This window comes from Salmo salar, chromosome 12, assembly GCF_965601325.2.
Source record: "Salmo salar chromosome 12, fSalSal1, whole genome shotgun sequence".
Taxonomy (NCBI): domain Eukaryota; kingdom Metazoa; phylum Chordata; class Actinopteri; order Salmoniformes; family Salmonidae; genus Salmo; species Salmo salar.
Window position 1 is genome coordinate 26,510,001 of NC_138302.1, and position 23,276 is coordinate 26,533,276.

The following is a 23,276-nucleotide window of genomic DNA, read 5'->3' on the forward strand; positions in this document are numbered from 1 at the left end:
AGAGAGGGAGAGGGGAGGGGAGAGGCCTGTATCTGGGCAGGCATGGTGGGTTGGGGAGGTTGGGGGGGGCGGGGGGGTCGTGAGCAGGGACGGCTGCTGGAGGGGGAGAGGAGGGAGAGAGGGAAGGGGGGATGGCTCGGCCCTCAGAGTGGCTGTCCATTAACAGATGAACTTGGCAGTGGTCCAGGCCTGGAAGGTCTAGGGAGACACACACACACACACACACACACACACACACACACACACACACACACATCTCCCTCATACCTGCTGAGTCTAGATCGAATGCCACCAGGTTATTTTTTGTCTGGAGGCGAAAAAGGACAAGGCTCTGGTTCACCTATGTCAGAACCAGTTCAGACTGGTTAGCCAGCCAGTGTCTGTGTGCGTGCGTGTGTGTGTGTGTGCGTGCGTGTGTGTGTGCGTGTGTGTAGGAAACACAGGGAACAGAACCTCTAACCTGGGGCCACAGGCCAGGATGATACAGAAAATAAAGAGTACAGAGAAAGAGCGAAGGAAAGGGAGGAGTGTGTGAACAAATTAAAAGATGAACAAGAAGTCCTCATAAACGTGTGGGGACAGCAGGGGAGGGGTGTTGGTGGGCAATATGATGCTCACAGCTTTAGTTCCTATTGTGTACAGAAAACATTACAGCTAACATGAGAGTGGAGAGAGAGAATGGATTTGATATGGACGACACACATAAGGTGCATAAAGGCCCTTTGTATGCAAGTGTGTGTGTTGTGTGTGTGTCTGTGTTTATAACCTCATGCCTCAAACGGTTGTGTGCGTGTGTGTTTAATGTCCTACACAGTAATGTACAGAAACATGTTGTTCTCTAATTTGTCCTTAATCACCTCAGGGACTGTCCCAGGAGAGTTCTAGAAGAGCCTGGTCAACATTGTACTACAAATAACTTTTCTCTTCTCATTTCAGGTGTGTGTGTGTGTGTGTGTTACTCTGTTCCGTGTGTGACGAAGTGTTATGCTGAAGGTGTTGGTGGTGAGAATTGAAGGGCTTAGAGGAGTCACCTTTCTGCACTTGCTTCACAGGTGTTCCTGTTGTCTTCCTGTACTCAGGTCTGGTGTATTTAGCTGATGAGAAATGGTCACAGGCACGGGACTGAAGTTCAGGCAGATATCCAGTAGCCTGATCCCAGATCTGTTTTTACTGTCTTGTGATGGTCATTAATGGCATGACAGTGACTATATGAGATGGCAAAACAGCACAAACAGATCTGGGATCAGGCTAGAAATTCAGTCCAAACCCACATAAAGAAGACTATAGTTTACAATAGAATAGTACATTACTTACTATGGAATTCTGTAATAAACTGTAGTATACTGTAGAATACTATACACTGTAGTATCCCTTGATCATGTGTAGTACTTACTATAGAATTGTGTAGTATACTGTAGAATACTATAGTAAAATCCACCAACAAAACACTGTAGTAAATACAGAAATGTCAGCAAAAACACTACACTCCGCAAAAACTCATTTTTTTACTGTAGTAAATACTACAGTATTTAAGTTGCATATACCCTGCCCATTCCCCTCCCCCATATCCAAATGTGTGCCACACGTGAGAAACCTACATGCCAAGTGTAGACCATATATTGTGTTCCTTACAGGTTATGAAAAAGAGCAGAAGTTCTGAACTCTCTGTTCAGGACCTAGCCTCCTTCCTTCCTTCCTTCCTTCCTTCCTTCCTTCCTTCCTTCCTTCCTTCCTTCCTTCCTTCCTTCCTTCCTTCCTTCCTTCCTTCCTTCCTTCCTTCCTTCCTTCCTTCCTTCCTTCCTTCCTTCCTTCCTTCCTTCCTTCCTTCCTTCCTTCCTTCCTTCCTTCCTTCCTACCTACCTACCTACCTACAGGTTATGGAAAATTAGCTCTTTGAGTATTTCTCCAGTAGGTTTCCTAAAGGAGAAAGCCTTTAGTAAATGCTGCAGTAATGTCCCCAAAAACACTACAGTAAATACAACAGTATATTACAGGCCGCACAACACTACAGTAATTACTATAGTATATACCACTCTTTTTTTTACTACAGTATTTATACTATAGTAAACTGTAAATACTTCAGTATACTACAGTAAATCCTACAGTATTCACTGTAGTGTTTTTGCAGAACTCAGTAAAGTCTTCAAAAACAGTTTACTACACTATAAATACTGGAGTAAAAAAAGAGTAGTATATACTATAGTATTTCTTTATGTGGGAACACATCACATCGTACATGCTAAGTAGTTAGAAGATCGCCTTAACATTTAACCAAGAAAACCCCATTCTAACCCTTATGGACTAACCACCACACCAACTAATCAATGGACTATTTCATTGTCTTAAGGCATTTTTTTATGAAATATTCATTGAGATATTCATGTCTGATCTATGAAAATATGTGTTTCTTTCCCATCGTGTGTCACGATCTTGGAAATGATCAGACCAAGGCGCAGCGTGTGTAGAGTTCCACATCTTTATTCCAAAGTGAAACTTAGCCAAAACAAAATATATCAATAAACGAACAACGAAACGTGACTACGTGGTGCTACATGCACAATACACAAAACAATATCCCACAAACACAGGTGGGAAAAATAGCTACTTAAATATGATCCCCAATCAGAGGCAACGATTACCAGCTGCCTCTAATTGGGAACCATACCAAAACACCAAGTCATGCCTTGAACTACTACACCATTGAGAAACAAGGGCTCTCTATGGTCAGGGCGTCAGGGGAGATGGTGGGCTTGTTGTTGAAACATCTTGTTCCAAGTAGCTTTCATTGATCGATTATTTTTTTATATTTATGAAGAAATTCCTCATATATGTGTCTTTGTGCCAGAGGGCAATTGTGGATATACAGTACCATTCAAAAGTTTGGACACAACCTACTCATTCAAAGGTTTTTCTTTATTTTTACTATTTTCTAAATTGTAGAATAATAGTGAAGACATCAAAACTATGAAATAACACATATGGAATTGTGTAGTAACCAAAAAAGTCTTAAAACAAATCAAAATATATTTATATTTGAGATTCTTCAAAGTAGCCACCCTTTGCCTTGATGACAGCTGTGCACACTCTTGGCATTCTCTCAACCAGCTTCACTTGGAATGCGTTTCCAACAGCCTTGAAGCAGTTCCCACATATGCTGAGAACTTGTTGGCTGCTTTTTTCTTCACTCTGCAGTCCAACTCATCCCAAACCATCTCAATTGGGTTGTAGTCGGGTGATTGTGATGGCCAGGTCATCTGATGCAGCACTCCATCACTCTCCTTCTTGGTCAAATAGACCTTACACAGCCTGGAGGTGTGTTTTGGGTTATTGTCCTGTTGAAAAACAAATGATAGTTCCACTAAGCGCAAACCAGATAGGATGGCGTATCGCTGCAGAATGCTGTGGTAACCAAGCTGGTTAAGTGCACCTTGAATTCTTAATAAATCACCGACAGTGTCACCAGCAAAGCACCCCCCACAACCATCACACCTCCTCCTCCATGCTTCACGGTGGGAACCACACATGCAGAGTTCATCCGTTCACCTACTCTGCATCTCACAAAGACACGGCGGTTGGAACCAAAAAATCTCAAATTTGGACTCATCAGACTGAAGGACAGATTTCCACCGGTCTAATGTCCATTGCTCGTGTTTCTTGGCCCAAGCAAGTCTTTTCTTCCTATTTGTGTCCTTTAGTAGTGGCTTCTTTGTAGCCAATTCGACCACCATGAAAGCTTGATTCATGCAGTCTCCTCTGAACAGTTGATGTTGAGATGTGTCCTGTTACTTGAACTCTGTAAAGCATTTATTTTTCTGCAATCTGAGGTGCAGTTAAACCCTAATGAACTCATCCTCTGGCAGCAGAGTTAACTCTGGGTCCTTCCTTTCCTGTGGCAGTCCTCATGAGAGGCAGTTTCAATCATTGTGCTTGATGCACTTGAAGAAACTTTCAAAGTTCTTGAGATTTTCCGGATTGACTGAACTTCTTTTACTTGAAGTAATGACGGACTGTCGTTTCTCTTTGCTTATTTGAGCTGTTCTTGCCGTAATATGAACTTGGTATTTTACCAAATCTTCTGTTAACCACCCCTACCTTGTCACCAATTGTTTGGCTCAAATGCATTAAGACGGAAAGAAGTTCCACAAATGAACTTTTAACAAGACACACCTTTTAATGAAATGCATTCCAGGTGACTACCTGATGAAGCTGGTTGAAAGAATGCCAAGAGTGTGCAAAAAAATCCTGTTTACAACCGTTGGACTAATGATTACACCCTAGATCAGCTAGATGCAGGCAAGTATGTGCAAGGCAGTATTGAACGTGTCACTGTCTGTCGCCTTGATAACTCAAATTTCTCTCTCGACCTGTCCCTCACTCTCCAAGAGTGTGCAAAGCTGTCTTCAAGGCAAAGGGTGGCTACTTGAAGAATCTCAAATCTCAAATATATTTTGATTTGTTTAACACTTTTTTGGTTCCTACATGATTCCATGTGTTATTTCATAGTTTTGATGTCTTCACTATTATTCTACAATGTAGAAAATATAAAAAAAATAAAGAAAACCCTTGAATAAGTAGGTATGTCCAAACGTTTGACTGGTGCTGTATATGTGTGTGTGTGTACCATAAAATGTGCATGTATTTCACAAATCTCCAACTATTACTCTCTTTGTATATGGGCAGGTTCTTCTTGTCTTCCCCTCTTCTTTAAACATGAGCTCTCTTTCTCTCTTTTTCTGTTTCTCTCTTTCTCTCAAACATACGTCTTTATTTTCTTGAGCGGCACACGCATCGGGTGTTAGTTTGGCGTGAAGATATCGGATGAATATGTCTCTTCTCTCTGTGTGTGTGATGACGGCTGCTCTTAGCGACCCCCCCCCCCCCCCACCACACACACACACAAACACACTCACACACACATTTGCATATGTATATGTGCAGATTGTATGAGAAGAGACTTTCACATTTGGGGATAGTAATGGTGAGTGGGTGAGGGGTGTTTTGGGGGGGGGGTGGGGGTCCGCGATGGACCCAGACAAAGCCGGCCACCACTCCCAGATGGCTGTCTGCTCTCTCCGGCCACGTGTCTGGTGGGGAGAGAGAGGGAGAGGAATGGAGGGTGGGATAGAGGGAGAGGGAGGGAAAGTGAGAGAGAGAGAGAGAGAGAGAGAGAGAGAGAGAGAGAGATAGGAAGAAAAGAGAGGGATACACTCTTAGATAAAAAGGGTTCCCAAAAGGTTTCTTTGGCTGTCCCCATAGGAGAACCCTACCTGGAACCAAAAAGGATTCTTCAAATGGTTTTCCTATGGGGACAGCCGAAGAACCCTTTCAGGTTCTAGATAGCACCTTTTTTCTAAGAGTGTAAAAAGACCAGAGAGAGAGAGAGGGTGCGAGAAGGAGTGAGAGTTCGTAGGATTCATGGACCCATTCGCGTGACATCCGACTGAGAAAGGCAGAAGACTCTGTGGAACTGCCATGTTCCCACATCCTTGTACTGGATAAATTATAATGCATTATGCATGAGGGAGGGAGGGAGGGAGGGAGGGAGGGAGGGAGGGAGGGAGGGAGGGAGGGAGGGAGGGAGGGAGGGAGGGAGGGAGGGAGGGAGGGAGGGAGGGAGGGAGGGAGGGAGGGGAAGAATGGAGATGAGGTCTGGATATTTTCAGACATGGTATTGTTGTTTATCTCAGGGCTAAGATGTCCCCATGGTAACCTACTTGTTAATGGGGTCACCGTAGTAACCAGGCCGTGATGTGATTGTGATGTCAGGATTATGTTATGACTGTAGCTGGACTTCACTGGAGTTTGAAAATGGAAATGTGAAAATGGACTGTACCTACCTAGAGAAGTTTCTTACAATGTAACTAGCTTAATATGTACCTCCAACTGATAAAAAAATGAAGGTAAAGTGAAAGAAATTGCCAACCCCAAATCACCCCTGCACTTTCCCTTCTAAATCATCTTAAAGGCCTGTGTCTGAGAACAGTTTAAGCTGCCATGCAGACCATTCATATCTGGTAGACAGGTTTTAGAACATGTCTGAGAACAGTTTAAGCTGCCATGCAGACCATTCATATCTGGTAGACAGGTTTTAGAACATGTCTGAGAACAGTTTAAGCTGCCATGCAGACCATTCATATGCTGGGTAAGGTTTTGGACAGTTTTATCGAACATGTCTGAGAACAGTTTAAGCTGCCATGCAGACCATTCATATCTGGTAGACAGGTTTTAGAACATGTCTGAGAACAGTTTAAGCTGCCATGCAGACCATTCATATCTGGTAGACAGGTTATAGAACATGTCTGAGAACAGTTTAAGCTGCCATGCAGACCATTCATATCTGGTAGACAGGTTTTAGAACATGTCTGAGAACAGTTTAAGCTGCCATGCAGACCATTCATATCTGGTAGACAGGTTTTAGAACATGTCTGAGAACAGTTTAAGCTGCCATGCAGACCATTCATATCTGGTAGACAGGTTTTAGAACATGTCTGAGAACAGTTTAAGCTGCCATGCAGACCATTCATATCTGGTAGACAGGTTATAGAACATGTCTGAGAACAGTTTAAGCTGCCATGCAGACCTTTCATATCTGGTAGACAGGTTATAGAACATGTCTGAGAACAATTGAAGCTGCCATGCAGACCTTTCATATCTGGTAGACAGGTTTTAGAACATGTCTGAGAACAATTGAAGCAGCCTTTCGGACCTGTCAGAGGTGCTATGGTTTCTGGACAGACTCCCACGTTTCCTTGACCTTGATGTTTGTTTACCTTGTAGCCCAGATGTAAACATAGACACCATCGCAGACAGGAAGCCTCTGAAGTTTGGCTCAGAGTCCAAGGTGACCACTCTCTCTCTATAGCGGTTTTTGGCAATCTTTTCCCTCTCATTCCTGTTGATCTGGTTCTTGGCACTTTTGTTGCAACAAATCACCTGTCCTCTTGACCAGCCAGGCAGCATTGTGTTATCAGCCAAGGGGATAAGTCAGGACAAACACCTTTTTTACAACCCTTTGCCTATAGGTTCAAAGTGCCAAAGAAATGTTTTTATGCTTTGATACATATACTTTTTCTATGAGAAACTGGCTGGTCTGTGCCACTGTGCTGTGCTGGGCAGCATTGTTCATGCTGTACATGCCCCGTCCTTCCCCAGACGTTCACACTAGTGCGATGTGCCAAGTTGGAGGGACAGACTGCTGGTTGGTAATAAGGCCAGTGATTTGTCTCTCATCATCTGTTGCCACTCTGGATCCAACCTCGGAGTCCAAGGAGGGCTACACTAGTGTGTCTCTCCTTCCAATTTCTCTCTCTCTCTCTCTCTCTCTCTCTCTCTCTCTCTCTCTCTCTCTCCCTCTCTCTCCCTCTCTCCCTCTCCCTCTCATTCTCGACTCCTGTTCCAACAAGTAGTGTAGGAGCTTAAGTCAACACATCTAACTTCTTGGAAACTGAAACCAAGGTACAGTAAACTGGGAGGCAAGCACAACCCTCTTTCTTCCTCTCCTTTCTTTCTCGCTCTCTCTGTTTCTCTCTCTGTCTCTCTCTCTCGCTGTCTTTCTCTGTCTGTCTGTCTCTCTCTCTCTCTCTTGTTTAACAGTACACTATTCTTTACATAGCTTCAATAATATTTAGATAAAGAAATCTGTCAGTCAGTCTCTTCAGTCAGTCCGGTGAGATTTCAGGACGATGTTAAGGCGAGAGCTGTGTGGGAGAGATACCAGATCCCCTCTCCCCTCACCAGTTGCAGCTCCAGCCAAGGTCTCACTGTGTGGTAGGATGTATGTGTTGGAAGTGAAAATCTCTCCCCAGACAACTGATGGACGGTGCCTCCCTCCCCCCCCCTCTCTGCCCCTCCTCCACCCCACCGACCGACTGGACTGACCTGGCCTTCCCCCTGCCTAACCTCCCTCCGTCCTCCCCTCCCTCACCCACCCCATCCTCTCTATCCCTCACCACGTACCCTCCTCCCCCTATACTCCGTCGACCCTGCCTGGATCCTGTCATGTCATTATCTGAGGGTCGGCGCAGAGGGGCCTCTCTTCCTCTCTTTTTCTGTCTCACACACCACACACACGCCAAACGCACGCACACCGCATGCACACACAGGCACACACATTTGTGTATAGCAAGTTTGCTGGAATTTTGTTCAACTTAACAGCCCCCCCCCCCCCCCCCCCCCCACACCATATCTCCCCCGCTTAATTTAAAGCCAAAGTGCCCACAGCTGTTGTTGGGTAGCGATCCTGCCGGTGGCTTAAAAGAAAGTGCGCGTGGGTCAGGGTATTAGCATAGGCTAATCACTAGAGGATGAACAGACCAGGGGGAGAGGTGGGGAAGCTGTCTGGTTCTCTGGGTGGCTCTGACCACCACCACCATTAGGGCTCTATCACTGGCCAGTCGCACACAGGGGCAGCCAGTTTCATATGCACTAAAACGCCACCTACTTTGGTTACACAAAATGGATGCCCGGTTGCGGCTTCGCCCTATGGGCTGCCTGAGAAGCTGTGGGGCAGCTATTATTAGCGTATTTTCCCTTTAGTAATCTGAGAGTGGTGCTTTTAGCCCCCATTTGAATGGCTGACACTTGGGTTTCTGGAGCAGATTAAGTGAAATTTTAGCAGCTTTTCGGGCCCTAACCGTAAAACCACACAAAGGAAGCAGCTGGCGCTAATGTAATCTAGCACCCCTCAAGGATGGGCTCCCTGTTTGTCTGTTGTGGGCTAACGCTGTCTGTCTGTCTGTGTTTCTGTCCAACAACACTCTTTTGTTTTTCATTTTTTCTTCCTCTGCCCTCTCTCAAAAATAGTATATACTATCCCCTATTCCCCACTACCTCCCTTCATATATTTATCTCCTTGAATTGTTGTAAAAGTGTAGGACTTTTGCCATACAACAATCATTATAAATTGTATAGGCTTGACTTTTTTTCTAAGCAAACTCATTTTATTTTTTCGTGCTCTTCTACGATCTCTTTCTGTAAAGGTGTCCATCAGAAATGATTACGCCCGTCGCCCTATTTCTGACAAGTCGCTGAGCAAGTTTTCTCATCTCTCATTTCCCCCAGTATTTCTCCTGAGCATCATGTCAGTCTTAGAGACCAGTATAGGGTATACACCTTGACCCAGCATAAACCCGAGCCAAGTTACAGTTCAACTTCTGAGTAGGTTTAGTTCATCTTCCCAGAATGCAACACAAGGCGGCGAGGCAGTCGAGGTCGCTGATATGGGGAACCGGCGTCTCTGAGAAGCTGTCAATTCCCCCCTTGTCGCCGTGGGAACATGAGTGGCCGCCGTTAACGGGGGCGCATGGGGGATCAGTGTAGCCCCATAGTGTGACAGAGCTGTAGCCGTTAGGGGTGACACCAGAGGGGTATCGGAGTGTGTGTGTGTGTGTGTGTGTGTGTGTGTGTGTGTGTGTGTGTGTGTGTGTGTGTGTGTGTGTGTGTGTGTGTGTGTGTGTGTGTGTGGTGTGCAAAGTGTGTGTGACTTGACTCATGTGGCATGAGTGCTGGTGGTTTCCCTTAGTGTGATGCAGGCCCTCTGAAACGGGTACAGTCTTAGAAATTAGAGTTCCCAAAAGGGTTCTTCAGCTGTCCCCATAGGATAAGCCTTTTTGCTTCCAGGTAGAACCCATTTTGGTCCCAGGTAGAACTTTCAGTTTCTATGTAGAACCCTCTGGGGAAAGGGTTCTACCTGGAACCAAAAAGGGTTCTTCAAAGGGTTCTCATATGGGGACAGCCGGAAAACCCTTTTAGATTCTGGATAGCACCTTTTTTACTAAAAGTATGCTGTATATTTGCATTGGAACTGGTTGTCTGTAGATGTACACGTTAGGCTTCACTGTACATGTGTATTATTCTTTTACTGTTAATTACTGTTGATACATCTCATGTGGTACCACACTTTGACATGTGCAGCCAAAGCAATTGCTTCAATGTTCCATTGTGAGGCTCCACTCTCCACTGTTTAAAAATGGCGCTCTCTCACTCTCTCTGTCAATTCAGTTTTATTGTCTGCTAGAAACAGCTAGGGCACAAACATCTGCCACATAAATCTTCTCCCTAGCTGTTCTTCTCTGTTTAAGACAATGTTGACAGTGTAGCCTCTTTTATCGCTGTACATCCCAATTTCCTCCCGCTGTGGGCATTGGCAAAAGGGGAGAGAAAATTCAAGCCGGTACTTGCTCTGCTCACTCGCTGAAAATGTATCTATAACTCAGAAGTCATTGGACATCTTTCAAAATGATGTTTGATCCAACTTTGGCCCCGCGGCGTGGCCACGTATGTGTGCCGTCTTGCCCAGTGCCTGTGTGGAATGTCTGTCAGTGAGTTTGTGGGTCCTGTGTGTGTGTGTGTGTGTGTGTGTGTGTGTGTGTGTGTGTGTGTGTGTGTGTGTGTGTGTGTGTGTGTGTGTGTGTGTGTGTGTGTGTGTGTGTGTGTGTGTGTGTGTGTGTGTGTGTGTGTCTGCGTGTGTATGTGTGTCAGTGAACTCCTGTCTGTGTGTGTGTTAAGGAGTATGGCTGGACAGTACTGTATGGGTATCCTGCTCGTTGCAGCTGTCTGTGTATACATCCAGCTGTCACTAAAGGAACATAGCCTCTCTTCTAGAAGTCCTGCTCTCCCTCCCTCTCTCCCGCTTTCAAACCCTCCCTCACCGAACGGGTGAGGGAGGGTTTGTTTAAACAGAAAATGTGTGAGATGGCATTTAAGGAAAAAGATAAGGAATTCTTTGTCTGTTTTGGATGTAACTGTTGACCGTTGAATGCTTGAGTCAGTGTCACTAGGCTAGGGCAGCCTCTCTCTCAATTCAATTCAATTTAAGGGCTTTATTGGCATGGGAAACATATGTTAACTTGCATAAAAATGTACAATAAACACTACACTCACAAAAGTTCCAAAAGAATAAAGACATTTCAAATGTCATATTATATGCAACTAGATAAAGTACAGAAGGGAAAATAAATAAACATAAATATGGGTTGTATTTACAATGGTGTTTGTTCTTCACTGGTTGCCCTTTTCTTGTGGCAACAGGTCACAAATCTTGCTGCTGTGATGACACACTGTGGTATTTCACCCAATAGATATGGGAGTTTATCAATATTGTGTGTGTGTGTCTCTCTCTCTCTCTCTCTCTCTGTCGCTCTCTCTCCTCTCTCTCTCCCTTTCTCTCGAACCTCTCTCTCGAACCTCTCTCTCGGCCCCTCCTCTCGTCCCCTCTGCCCTCCCTTAGTTCTGGGCTGCTATACTGCTATACACTTCTCTGCTATGTGGTTATCTATAGGGCCTTGGGACAGATTGTTGGCACGGGTTCACAGGTAACATTCCAGCACGGTTTGAGATCTTAGGCCCTTGCCTTGTTAAAATCACCATTTATAGGCTCCAGCTGGCTACAGGGAACCAACTTCCAGGCTGGTGGGGCTACCTATTTAATTATTATTAACTCATTGGCGTTAGTGTTATAGTATGCCTATGCATGAGGAATGAGGAGAAGAGACTCTCTGGGAATAGCCTGGCTAGATTCCACGTAGCTCGACAAAGCTTGGTAGCATCGCATTCAATGTATTTAGCCGAAAACATGCTGTAACCCGAGGTGAATACCAACATGTTTAGTGAATTTGAGCATTCAAAATGTAGCGCTGCCTGTGACTCTTAGCCAAATCACAAAATAACATCTATCAAATACATCTGCTTATACAAAGCAGACCCACTTCAGGCCAGGCTGTGGTAGAAATGAGAGAGGTGGTGACGGTGGGCCATTTCAACTCCAAGGGTCCTAGCGCCCGCCCTTTCTCCTCCCTGGCTCTGCCCAGGGCCTGTATTCAACAAAGCGTCTCTGAATAAGAGTTCTGTTCTAGGATCAGGTTTGACTTTTCCATCATAGTGAATAAGAGGAGGGGGCCTGATCCTTGGTGAGTTTGAGCCATGCTCTGCTCTAGTCTACACAGTACTGTGGCATGGCATAGATTAGAGTCTTAGACCACATGTGTCTAATTAAGAGAGAGACTGCATGGAATCTGGTACGGCACGGCCCTGAGATGGAGAATAGTCGGGAGCGCAGGCTGCCTTCGCCAAGCGTATGGCCCATCCATCTTACAGACTGTTATTGAGAGTAAACTCTACATGTATGGCGTTTACTGCTTCCCATGCACCCTTCCTTTCCATCCCTCCTTTTCATCCCTCCTTTTCATCCGTCTTTTCCAGCACTCCTCTTCACAGTAAGGGGCCTTTCAAATGGAGTGCGAAAGAAAGCGCGGAAAAGGACACCTGTGGTCCGAACGGTGAACCTGTCTTGGCATAAGCCGACACAAAACAGTTTGTAGGTCAGCGTCGAGCGTGCATGACCACTTCCGAAAGTGCGCTGTGTGTCTCTTCCTGCTATTGTGGGAAGGGGGGGGGGGGGTTGTTGAACAGGAGGCGATTTTGCAATTTTAATACCATTTGGAACTTGTTTTTGGGTTCTTGTGCCATTTCCCTCAAGTCCTTTATGAATAAGTTAGGAATAAACGGCAGTAGGGGTGTTGGATGGGAGTGGGACATTGGGTGGGCTCAGTATGCTGGTCTTGCTATCTCTACATACATACTACTTGAGATTTGACGTTGTCTTCGTGAGCGGTGTTACTCTGGAATAGATTTCTGGTATGATGTGATTCAAGGCAGTTTGATTTAAACCCCTATTAGAGGAAAGAAATCCAACTCTTTTCTACATCCAATGAAATACTATGTTCCTGCATTATAGACAAACACTCAACTTTCTCGTCTCTGCTTTACTTCACTAAGAGTTATTATCCTGGTTGAGTTTGACCTTGGACTAACCTTAACCCCAGAGCAGCAGCAGAGGTCATCGATTGACGACGATAGACCTTGAACTATTTAACCAGCTGACCACACTGTGACCACCGTGTAACCGCAGTCGGAGCACAGCAGATGGGTAGCGTGTTTAAGGACGCTGCGGGCGACTCCTCCGACACACTGGTCTCGTTGTCTTCTGTCCCATTTTCTTTCATTCTACCCCACTCCCCCACAATGCCTTGGGGCGTCATATGCTCGAACAGGCTCCTCTGATTGGCCGCGTCTCACATGACCTTTCCAAGCCACTGGATGTCTCGCGCCTTGACGTGCCCAAAGAGAGCGAGGGAAACATACAGTAACAAGGTGTCTGAAGCAACCATTGTTTGGTCATGACTAAATGTTGGGCCAGTGTAGAAAAGACATTGAGTTTTCCCCCTTTAGAAAGGTCAGATTGTTCTGATAGCCACGTTCTCTTTCGTCCAGATCCTTGTGAGAATGAGAGCGGACTTGGCGAGTAATGGTTTCCTACCTTGTCCGATGGGGACGGTGGGCAGAGGGAGAAGGAAACGCATCTGGAATACTTCACCCTCTCTCTTCCTCTCTCTCCCTCTCTTCCTCCCTCTCTCTTCCCTCTCTCTTCCTCTCTCTCCCTCTCTTCCTCCCTCTCTCTCTCTCTCTCTCTCTCTCTCTCCCTCCCTCAACCCTCTCTCTCTTCCTCCCTCTCTCTCTCTCTCTCTCTCCCTCCCTCAGCCCTCCCTCTCTTCCTCCCTCTCTCTCTCTCTCTCTCTCTCTCTCTCTCTCTCTCTCTCTCTCTCCCTCCCTCAGCCCTCCCTCTCTTCCTCCCTCTCTCTCTCTCTCTCTCTCTCTCTCTCTCTCTCCCTCCCTCAGCCCTCCCTCTCTTCCTCCCTCTCTCTCTCTCTCTCTCTCTCTCTCTCTCTCTCTCTCTCTCTCTCTCCCCCTCCCTCAGCCCTCCCTCTCTTCCTCCCCCTCTCTCCCTCCCTCACCACTCTCTCTCTTCCTCCCCCTCTCTCCCTCCCTCCTGTGAACGACCCAGTCCATTCGGTTAGGCCTGTATGAGCTTATGTCTTCTTCTTGGAATATTATCTCCAGTGAAGTGAGTTAGATCAGAGGGCATGGAGAGGGGGAGGAAAATAGAAAACACCTGTGTAGTTCTCTCCTCCTCCGTAACCCTGATGGAAGGATTTAGAGTCAGGCTTTACCGGGAGTGGAGAGTAGGTGGCTGGGAGGGCAGGGTGGGGTGAGGCCAAGGGTAGAGGGCTTCAGAGGGAAAACAGAGCAAGAGGAGATGGAGAGAGACGGAGCGAGAGGGAGGGAGACCTACCTCGACCCTTCTCAGTGCTGTCATCAGAAATATAAGAAAATACTGGTAAAGAAAGGAGGGAGGAGGAACAGGGGAGTATGCTGGCGTGAGGGAGAGTAGATAGAGTGAGAGTAAGTATCAGTGGAGGGGTACAGAGTGAGAGAGAGAGGGAGTGAGAGAGAGAGGGAGAGAGAGTGTGAGAGAGGGAGATGAAAGGAGGGTGTAGGGATAGAGAAAGAGAGAAAGTGAGAGAGAAAGAGAGAGTTCCTAACCTCCTGCCAAATGTATGACCATATTAAAGTCACGTACTTCCCTCAGATTACACAGACCCACAAAGAATTTAAAAACAAATCCAATTTTGATAAACTCCCATATCTACTGGGTGAAATACCACAGTGTACCATCACAGCAGCAAGATTTGTAATCTGTTGCCACAAGAAAAGGGCAACCAGTGAAGAAAAAACACCAATGTAAATACATCCCATATTTATGTTTATTTATTTTCCCTTGTGTACTTTAACTATTTGCACATCATTACAACACTGCATATAGACAATAATATGAAATGTCTCTATTTCTTTGAAACTTTTGTAAGTGTAATGTTTTCTGTTCATTTTTGATTGTTTATTTCACTTTTGTTTATTATCTATTTCACTTGCTTTGGCAATGTTAACATATGTTTCCCATGCCAATAAAGCCTATTGAATTGAATTGAGTGAGACACCGGACCCAGACCGACAGAAGTGTTTGCTCAGCCTGGAGGGATCCTCTCACACACAGTGGGAGCGGAGGGAGTTGTGTGTGTGTGTGTGTGTGTGTGTGTGTGTTGTGTATCCTCCCAGCCTTCCAGCTTCTCGTGGTCTCGCCAGTCTGCAGGTCCCTGCCTGTAGATGCCCCCTAACCCTAACCCCCACTACCCCTATCCTAAACACCCTCTCCTCCTCTTCTCCTCCGCTCCTCCTCTTCTTCTCTCCTTCTCTCAACACTGTCTGGGCCCTCCAGTGAAAGGTTTCTACAGTTATTGCTGACCTACTGCATGAAGTGCTCAAAGGGGCCCCCTCCATTAGAAAGAAATACACAACTAAATGGAGGGAAATATCTATTTACAGCTATTCCCTCATTGATATCAGCAAAGCTGTGTGTGTTTCCAATGAGCAATCCATACATCCACTCTAGTCTCTAATGTCTAGTCTTTCAGCATTGTTCATCTCTGCTCTCTCTCCCTAAGATACATAGCCTAGCCCGCCTGGGATGTCGTTCAAAAATATCCCGACTTGATTAAGTCTTCTCATCTGCAGTACCTGTAGAATAATGTATTGAAACAGACACATGGCAGTTTGGGGTTTCCCTGGTATCTCCTTTCATTTCTGTTGTCCATCCACTCTGTTTGACTTTAAGGACAAAATTGTTAACAATGACAATGTTAAGGACATTATCATTATCCGTCATAGACCGTGTCTAATGCAAATGTTTATGTAATTGATTGGCTCGTTAACTGTACTGGTTTAAACCTCATGACCCAGAGGTCTATTTACTGTACCATTATGTCTTTCTTATGACTACACACACACACACACACACACACACACACACACACACACACACACACACACACACACACACACACACACACACACACACACACACACACACACACACACACACACACACACACACACACTCACACACCACACAGCTCTCAGTAAGCAGCAGATAGCATATAATGATCTACACGGGAGAACAAAGACCAGACCCATTACAGGGGCAGTCGGACCGAGAGATGCCCCAGCAAGGAGCACTCGGACTGGGCTAGGGAGAGACAGGGGGTCATGTAGATGGATGGATGTCCTTTCTGGTCAGTTCAAACAGAGTTCAACCGACTGGAGATGGAGAGGTCCAGGGGTAGGGAAAGGAAATGGACAGCGGACAGACACACACACACACACACACAGAAAACACACACCCATAAATGAATGAAATTCACACACACTGAGACTCTTAGAAGAACACACAAGCACACACACTCAGACAGACACACTTTTTATCTCTCCCTCTCGGCTCTGTCTATTGTGCAGTGTGTGCCTACAGTGAATTTGTCCTCTGTAGCCATCTGTCTCTAATGGATCTAGTGGGTCAGAGAAAAACAGTCCCGGTCCTGGCTGCTCCTATCATCTGTCTCTAATGGATCTAGTGGGTCAGAGAAACACCGTCCCGGTCCTGGCTGCTCCTATCATCTGTCTCTAATGGATCTAGTGGGTCAGAGAAACACCGTCCCGGTCCTGGCTGCTCCTATCATCTGTCTCTAATGGATCTAGTGGGTCAGAGAAACACCGTCCCGGTCCTGGCTGCTCCTATCATCTGTCTCTAATGGATCTAGTGGGTCAGAGAAACACAGTCCCGGTCCTGGCTGCTCCTATCATCTGTCTCTAATGGATCTAGTGGGTCAGAGATACACCGTCCCGGTCCTGGCTGCTCCTGTCATCTGTCTCTAATGGATCTAGTGGGTCAGAGATACACCGTCCCGGTCCTGGCTGCTCCTGTCATCTGTCTCTAATGGATCTAGTGGGTCAGAGATACACCGTCCCGGTCCTGGCTGCTCCTATCATCTGTCTCTAATGGATCTAGTGGGTCAGAGAAACACAGTCCCGGTCCTGGCTGCTCCTATCATCTGTCTCTAATGGATCTAGTGGGTCAGAGATACACCGTCCCGGTCCTGGCTGCTCCTATCATCTGTCTCTAATGGATCTAGTGGGTCAGAGAAACACCGTCCCGGTCCTGGCTGCTCCTATCATCTGTCTCTAATGGATCTAGTGGGTCAGAGAAACACAGTCCCGGTCCTGGCTGCTCCTATCATCTGTCTCTAATGGATCTAGTGGGTCAGAGAAACACCGTCCCGGTCCTGGCTGCTCCTATCATCTGTCTCTAATGGATCTAGTGGGTCAGAGAAACACCGTCCCGGTCCTGGCTGCTCCTATCATCTGTCTCTAATGGATCTAGTGGGTCAGAGATACACCGTCCCGGTCCTGGCTGCTCCTGTCATCTTTCATGACTGTGGAAAGGTAATAAGTATGAAAGTCTGATTTGAGAGTCTAACCAACACAGAACACATTACTTACTGGCACGGTACACAGCTAGACAGAGCTAGTGTCCAAACCAAAGACCACCAGGCTTCACGCAGTCAGTTATCTCACAGTAAATCTCCCTTCATGCCAGCCAAGTTTTCTTTCTCTCTGTCTCGGTCTCTCTCTCTCTGACTCTTTTCTTTCCTTGTAGTCTGTCTTTTTCTGCATGCTCGCTCTCTCTCTTTTTTCTTTCTCTCAGACTCTCTTCTTTCCTTTCTGTTTGATGTGTGTAGTCAGTGGGTTAGCAGTCTGACTGGACCTTGCTGTTGCCACACTAATGTCTGTTTTTCAAACCTGGGATCCCCGGACGGACTGTTTTTTAGAACACGGATAGCTCTCCCCTTCTCTCTTCTCCCTCACTGTGTTTTCTTGTTGGTAAGCCGCATTTCCTGCATCAGGCTTTGTTTTCAGAACAAGTGTTTGTCAAACAGGCTCTTTGTTGGTGGCCAGTGGCTCAGTGCACCACAAAGTAGTCTGGCCTGGGACAAAGGCAACAGTGTGTGAGTGTGTTTTGGGAGAGTGTGTGTGTGTGTGTGTGTGTGTGTGTGTGTGTGTGTGTGTGTGTGTGTGTGTGTGTGTGTGTGTGTGTGTGTGTGTGTGTGTGTGTGTGTGTGTGTGTGAGAGAGAGAGCAAGCAGGGCCGCGAACAGCTGGGACCCACCGCGTTGGGGTGAATATTGATGGAGAGAGGGCAGACACACACACACACACACACACACACACACACACACACACACACACACACACACACACACACACACACACACACACACACACACACACACACACACACACACACACACACACACACACACACACACACAGGAAGGCTAATGGCAGACTGGACCTCCCCATCCTCCTCCATCACCAGTCTCTGTCCATGAATCCACCAATGACATGAACAGACTAGTTGTCACATTAACACTTTCTATCACAGCACTCTGAAGAGGTCTCCATATCCTCCCCGATCACTCCTACCAACACCCATAAACACTTAGGAATATTGGCAGGGACCGTTATTAGTATAATCACTTTTCAGGTGGAAGTCCAAAATGGCTGAGCTGACATACAGTGTCCTCCTGGCTCTCTCTCTCCTCCTCCGATGCCTTGCTAATCCCGTAACAACATTCCTCCATTACCTCAATGACCAATATCTGTGAGAGCCAGTTGGGACGGTCGGGAGGAGGAGGGAGAGACTTAGCAGGGGTTGGTCAAGAACAAAACAAAATGGTGGAAAAGTCAAGTCCTTGCAGGAACAGTGGATAGTTGGCTTGGGGACGGACAGTTGTTACCGTGGCGTTGTGAACTTGTTACGTCAGGGTTCAAGGTCATTGTTGATTGTAGCCAACGGCTGTTGTTTGTGTGTCGCTGTGTTTGAGTGGTAGGGGTTCAGTTGGGGTGGATGGGGTCTGGCTGGGACTGACACCAGTGTAGGGGGGTGAGGGGTTACGGGGGCGGAGGGTTGGGAGTACGGGGTGTGGAGGTGCATATTGCAGCAGGGGAACAATGAGAGGGTCTGGATCTGCGTGTGCAAAGTGGCTGCAGGCTGCAGCACCTCCCTAGACTAGACTGTTTATAATCATCCCATCACTATTGCTTTGTCTAGCCCGGCCTAGTCTCCTTCTGGCTGAGACAGTATTGGAATACATGTGATCCTGCCGAATGGGCCATATGGGCAATATCTTGCTGTTTAACATGTCCTTTCCCATTTGGCCTTGTGCTCTTTGCATGGCCGCAGATCATATTCTCTGGTGATAGCAGTGCATTGTACAGAGAAAGACACTGTAATAGCCCTCTTCTGCTTTGTGTTGCAACGGGCTGCAATGTCCTTGGTAGGCTTGTTGTCCTCCTTTTCTGTTCTTCCTCTTTTTGTTCTTTCTTTCTCGCTCTCTCGCGCTCCCTCTCTCTATCTCTTCTATTCTCTATCTCTCTTTCTCTCTCCGTCTCTCTCTTTTATTCTCTCTCTCTCTCTCTCTCTCTCTCTCTTATTCTCTCTCCCCCTCCCCCTATCTCCGTAAGCCTTCTCCCCAGCCTTGGTTTCAGCCCATTCCCTCCTCTCCTGGTCCTATTTCAAAGGGACCTCGACTTAGTTTTAGCTTTAGAGCTTCTAGAATCTAGAAACCCCTCGCTGAAAGGGTTCTCTTCTTTTTCTTTCCATTGGAGGACTAGACAAGACCAGAGACGATTTTAGAAGACAATTCCCACAAGCTCACATATTCCTTCCCTTTTTATAATCTTCAAGGCCATCAAATGCCCTGTCAGGACGTGTTTCTCTGCTTCCTCACACGCTGTCCTTCCCTTTGAGCCGGGATCATTAGAGAGGGATAGGCTGCATGCCAAATGGCCCCCTATGGGCCCTGGTCAAAACTATATAGGGAATAGAGTGCCATTTGAGAAGCACCCATAGTCTAGTCAAGGCCGATTTAGATATCTTCTTTTTGTTGTTGTGTGTCTGCCGGACAGGCGGGTGGGAATGGGTACGTCACATTGGTCTGGCTCGGTGCCAATCAATATGACGAGGGCGTCAATTATCCACACTGTTCTGTGTTGTCGTCTCGTGATCAGGGAGGTTTCAAACGTCATCTGGATCAGATGATTGCACAGCGAGAGATGGATGTTTTTGATGTATAGGCAAATGATTTGTCGGCCGGCCGTGTTGTGGCGCTCCGCTGTCCTTCACGACTGTCGTCTCAGGCAGCCATTACGAATGACACCTTCACGCCTGGCACCTTCACGCCGCTCTACCCCACGCTTGTGCCTCGATCCTCCTCCGACAGATAGACAGGTGTAGGTCTCAGAGGAAGAGAAGGTGTATACGCCACATGAGCCGTTCTCTTCCTGCCTCGTCCTTTTGAAGAACAGCAGCATTTCTATCAGTTTCCCCACATAGGGAGACTGTAGGGTGACACGTGTTGTCAGGGCAGGGTTGCAGATCACCGTAGAATCCAAGCAGAACTCGACAACAAAGCTTGGTTGTAAGTGAACGTTTTAAGAGTAATATGGGTCTTTGGTTTCATTCAGTAAAAAAAACTTGTTGGAAATACATAAGATGTATAGGCTGCTATACCGCCACTACTTCAGCCAATATAATGACCCCCAAAAAACGCAGTGCATTTTTATATGTGCGTATATGTGGAAAGGCAGAATGTGGGCAAATTGCCTTTTTATGATGGAAAAAATCCATAGGAGGTCAGAGCCCCTTGCAGGTGGCAGCAATTAACTGTAATTTTTGCAGATTGTAATGATCCATAATTTGCCAGCCCCCCAGATCTCTTTTCAGTGAAGAAAAAAAAGGTTCTGTGGAGCTGCCTTTGATTGGGTGCACATTTCCCCGTTGCTTGCTGGCCTTTAAAGGCCCACCCCTTGATTCGAAAAACAACAAAACGGCAGCCCCACTCAGTTTGCTATAAAGCTGAGGGATGAATGGATCAATGGGTATAGCTATATCGTTGACAAGGGCCGTACATATCAAAGAGTGACTCTTTGAGTGGAATGGTCATGAGAGGACCAGGGTGGCAGGGAGGCAGACACATGAGAATCTGTTTTTCACCACATTCTTCTTCTCCTCCTTCAGGCTGCTCTAGCAGCAGGAGCCCAGCCTGCACCGTGTCCTCCTCACCCCTAGCCTCCACAGCCACAGTGGGGTACAGCAAGGCTGGGCTTCTGCCCCGTCCGCCATCTTAGCATTGGCTAATCTTAATAGCTGGCAGCACATTCATGTTTTTGGTTAGGTGTCTGCCTAGCCTGCCTGCCTGCCTGACAGATTAAACAAAACAGAAAAAAGGATAAGAAACAAAAGGAGAGAAGAAATGAAAGCAGAGATGAAAGAGAAGAGGCACATTTAAGGAGTGGTGTAGAGAATGTGCTACTTACTTTGCATATCTCACTTCTCCTTTCTCTATTCTTCTTTTCTATTCACCTGAGAGGATTTCAAATAAAGCTGTAAACCATGAAACTATCCCAAATAGAATAATAATACATGAAATGCATTTCATAGCACCACCCTCAAATCATTCTCTGGTTGTCTCCTTTTTTCTGTTTTCTTTTAGAGATGAAACTATCAATTTTTTTAACACCTGACCTTGTTTTTTGTATTCAGTGCTAATATATATATATATATACAGTACCAGTCAAAAGTTTAGACACACCTACTCATTCAAGGGTTTTCTTTATTTGTACTTTTTTCTACATTGTAGAATAATAGTGAAGACATCAAAACTATGAAATAACACATATGGAATCATGTAGTAACCAAAAAGTGTTAAACAAATGTCACGCCCTGGCCATAGAGAGGTTTTTGTTCTCTATCTTGGTTAGGCCAGGGTGTGACTAGGGTGGGCATTCTATGTTCCGTTTTCTATGTTTTGTGTATTTCTTTGTTTTGGCGGGGTATGGCTCTCAATCAGGGACAGCTGTCTATAGTTGTCTCTGATTGGGAGCCATACTTAGGTAGCCTTTTCCCACAGGGTTTTTGTGGGTAGTTGTTTTCTGTTTTGTGTTTTTCACCTGACAGAGCTGTGCGTTTTGTTCCACTTTGTTTTTGATTCAGTGTTCAGATAATATAAATACCATCATGGACACTTACCACGCTGCACATTGGTCTACTCCCTTTGACGGCCGTTACAACAAATCCAAATATATTTTATTTTTGAGATTCTTCAAAGTAGCCACCCTTTGCCTTGATGACAGCTTTGCACACTCTTGGCATTCTCAACCATCTTCACCTGGAATGCTTTTCCAACAGTCTTGAAGGAGTTCCCACATATGCTGAGCACTTGTTGGCTGCTTTTCCTTCACCCTGTGGTCCAAATCATCCCAAACCTTCTCAACTGGGTTGAGGCCGGGTGATTGTGGAGGCCAGGTCATCTTATGCAGCACTCCATCACTTTCCTTCTTGGTCAAATAGCCCTTACACAGCCTGGAGGTGTGTTGGGTCATTGTCCTGTTGAAAAAATGATAGTCCCACTAAGCGAAAACCAGATGGGATGGCGTATCGCTGCAGAATGCTGTGGTAGCCATGCTGGTTAAGTGTGCCTTGAATTCTAAATACATCACCGACAGTGTCACCAGCAAAGCACCCCCACACCATCACACCTCCTCCTCCATGCTTCACGGTGGGAACCACATATGAGGAGATCATCCATTTACCTACTCTGCGTCTCACAAAGACACGGCGGTTGAAGACAAAAATCAAACATTTAGACCAAAGGATCGATTTCCACCGGTCTAAAGTTCATTGCTCGTGTTTCTTGGCCCAAGCAAGTCTCTTCTTCTTATTGGTGTCCTTTAGTAGTGATTTCTTTGCAACAATTTGACCATGAAGGCCTGATTCACACAGTCTCCTCTGAACAGTTGATGTTCAGATGTGTCTGTTGCTTGAACTCTGTGAAGCATTTATTTGGGCTGCAATTTCTGAGACTGGTAACTCTAATGAACTTATCCTCTGCAGCAGAGGTAACTCTGGGTCTTCCTTTCCTGTGGCAGTCCTCATGAGAGACAGTTTCATCATAGCGCTTGATGGTTTTTGCGACTGCACTTGATGAAACTTTCCAAGTTCTTGAAATTTTCCGGATTGACCCACCTTCATGTCTCAAGATAATGATGGACTGACGTTGCTCTTTGCTTATTTGAGCTGTTCTTGCCATAATATGGACTTGGTCTTTTACCAAATAGGGCTATCTTCTGTATACCACCCCTACCTTGTCACAACACAACTGATTGGCTCAAATGCATTAAGAAGGAAAGAAATTCCACAAATTTACTTTTCACAATTAATTGAAATGCATTTCAGGTGACTTCCTCATGAAGCTGGTTACTTTGAAGAATCTCAAATATAAAATATTTTTTCATTTGTTTCACACTTTTTTGGTTACTACATGATTCCATATGTTTTATTTCATAGTTTTGATGTCTTCACTATTATTTTACAATGTACAAAATAGTAAAAATAAAGAAAAACCTTGGAATGAGTTGGTGTGTCCAAACTTTTGACTGGTACTGTGTATATATAATATTTCATTAACTTTTTTCCCTCTTACTAGCTCTGAC

The 23,276-nt window shown here is 45.8% G+C and overlaps 1 protein-coding gene and 1 non-coding gene across 2 annotated transcripts in view; both read left to right on the forward strand.

Moving 5' to 3' along the window:
• Window positions 1–23,276, forward strand: part of LOC106564602 (BCL11 transcription factor A) — a 44,769-nt gene that overhangs the window by 15,560 nt on the left and 5,933 nt on the right. The gene's annotated exons all lie outside the window — the stretch shown is intronic.
• On the forward strand, window positions 1,881–1,935 carry LOC123725765 (U7 small nuclear RNA). The gene has a single exon (XR_006758279.1). It is a non-coding gene; the product is annotated as a U7 small nuclear RNA (small nuclear RNA).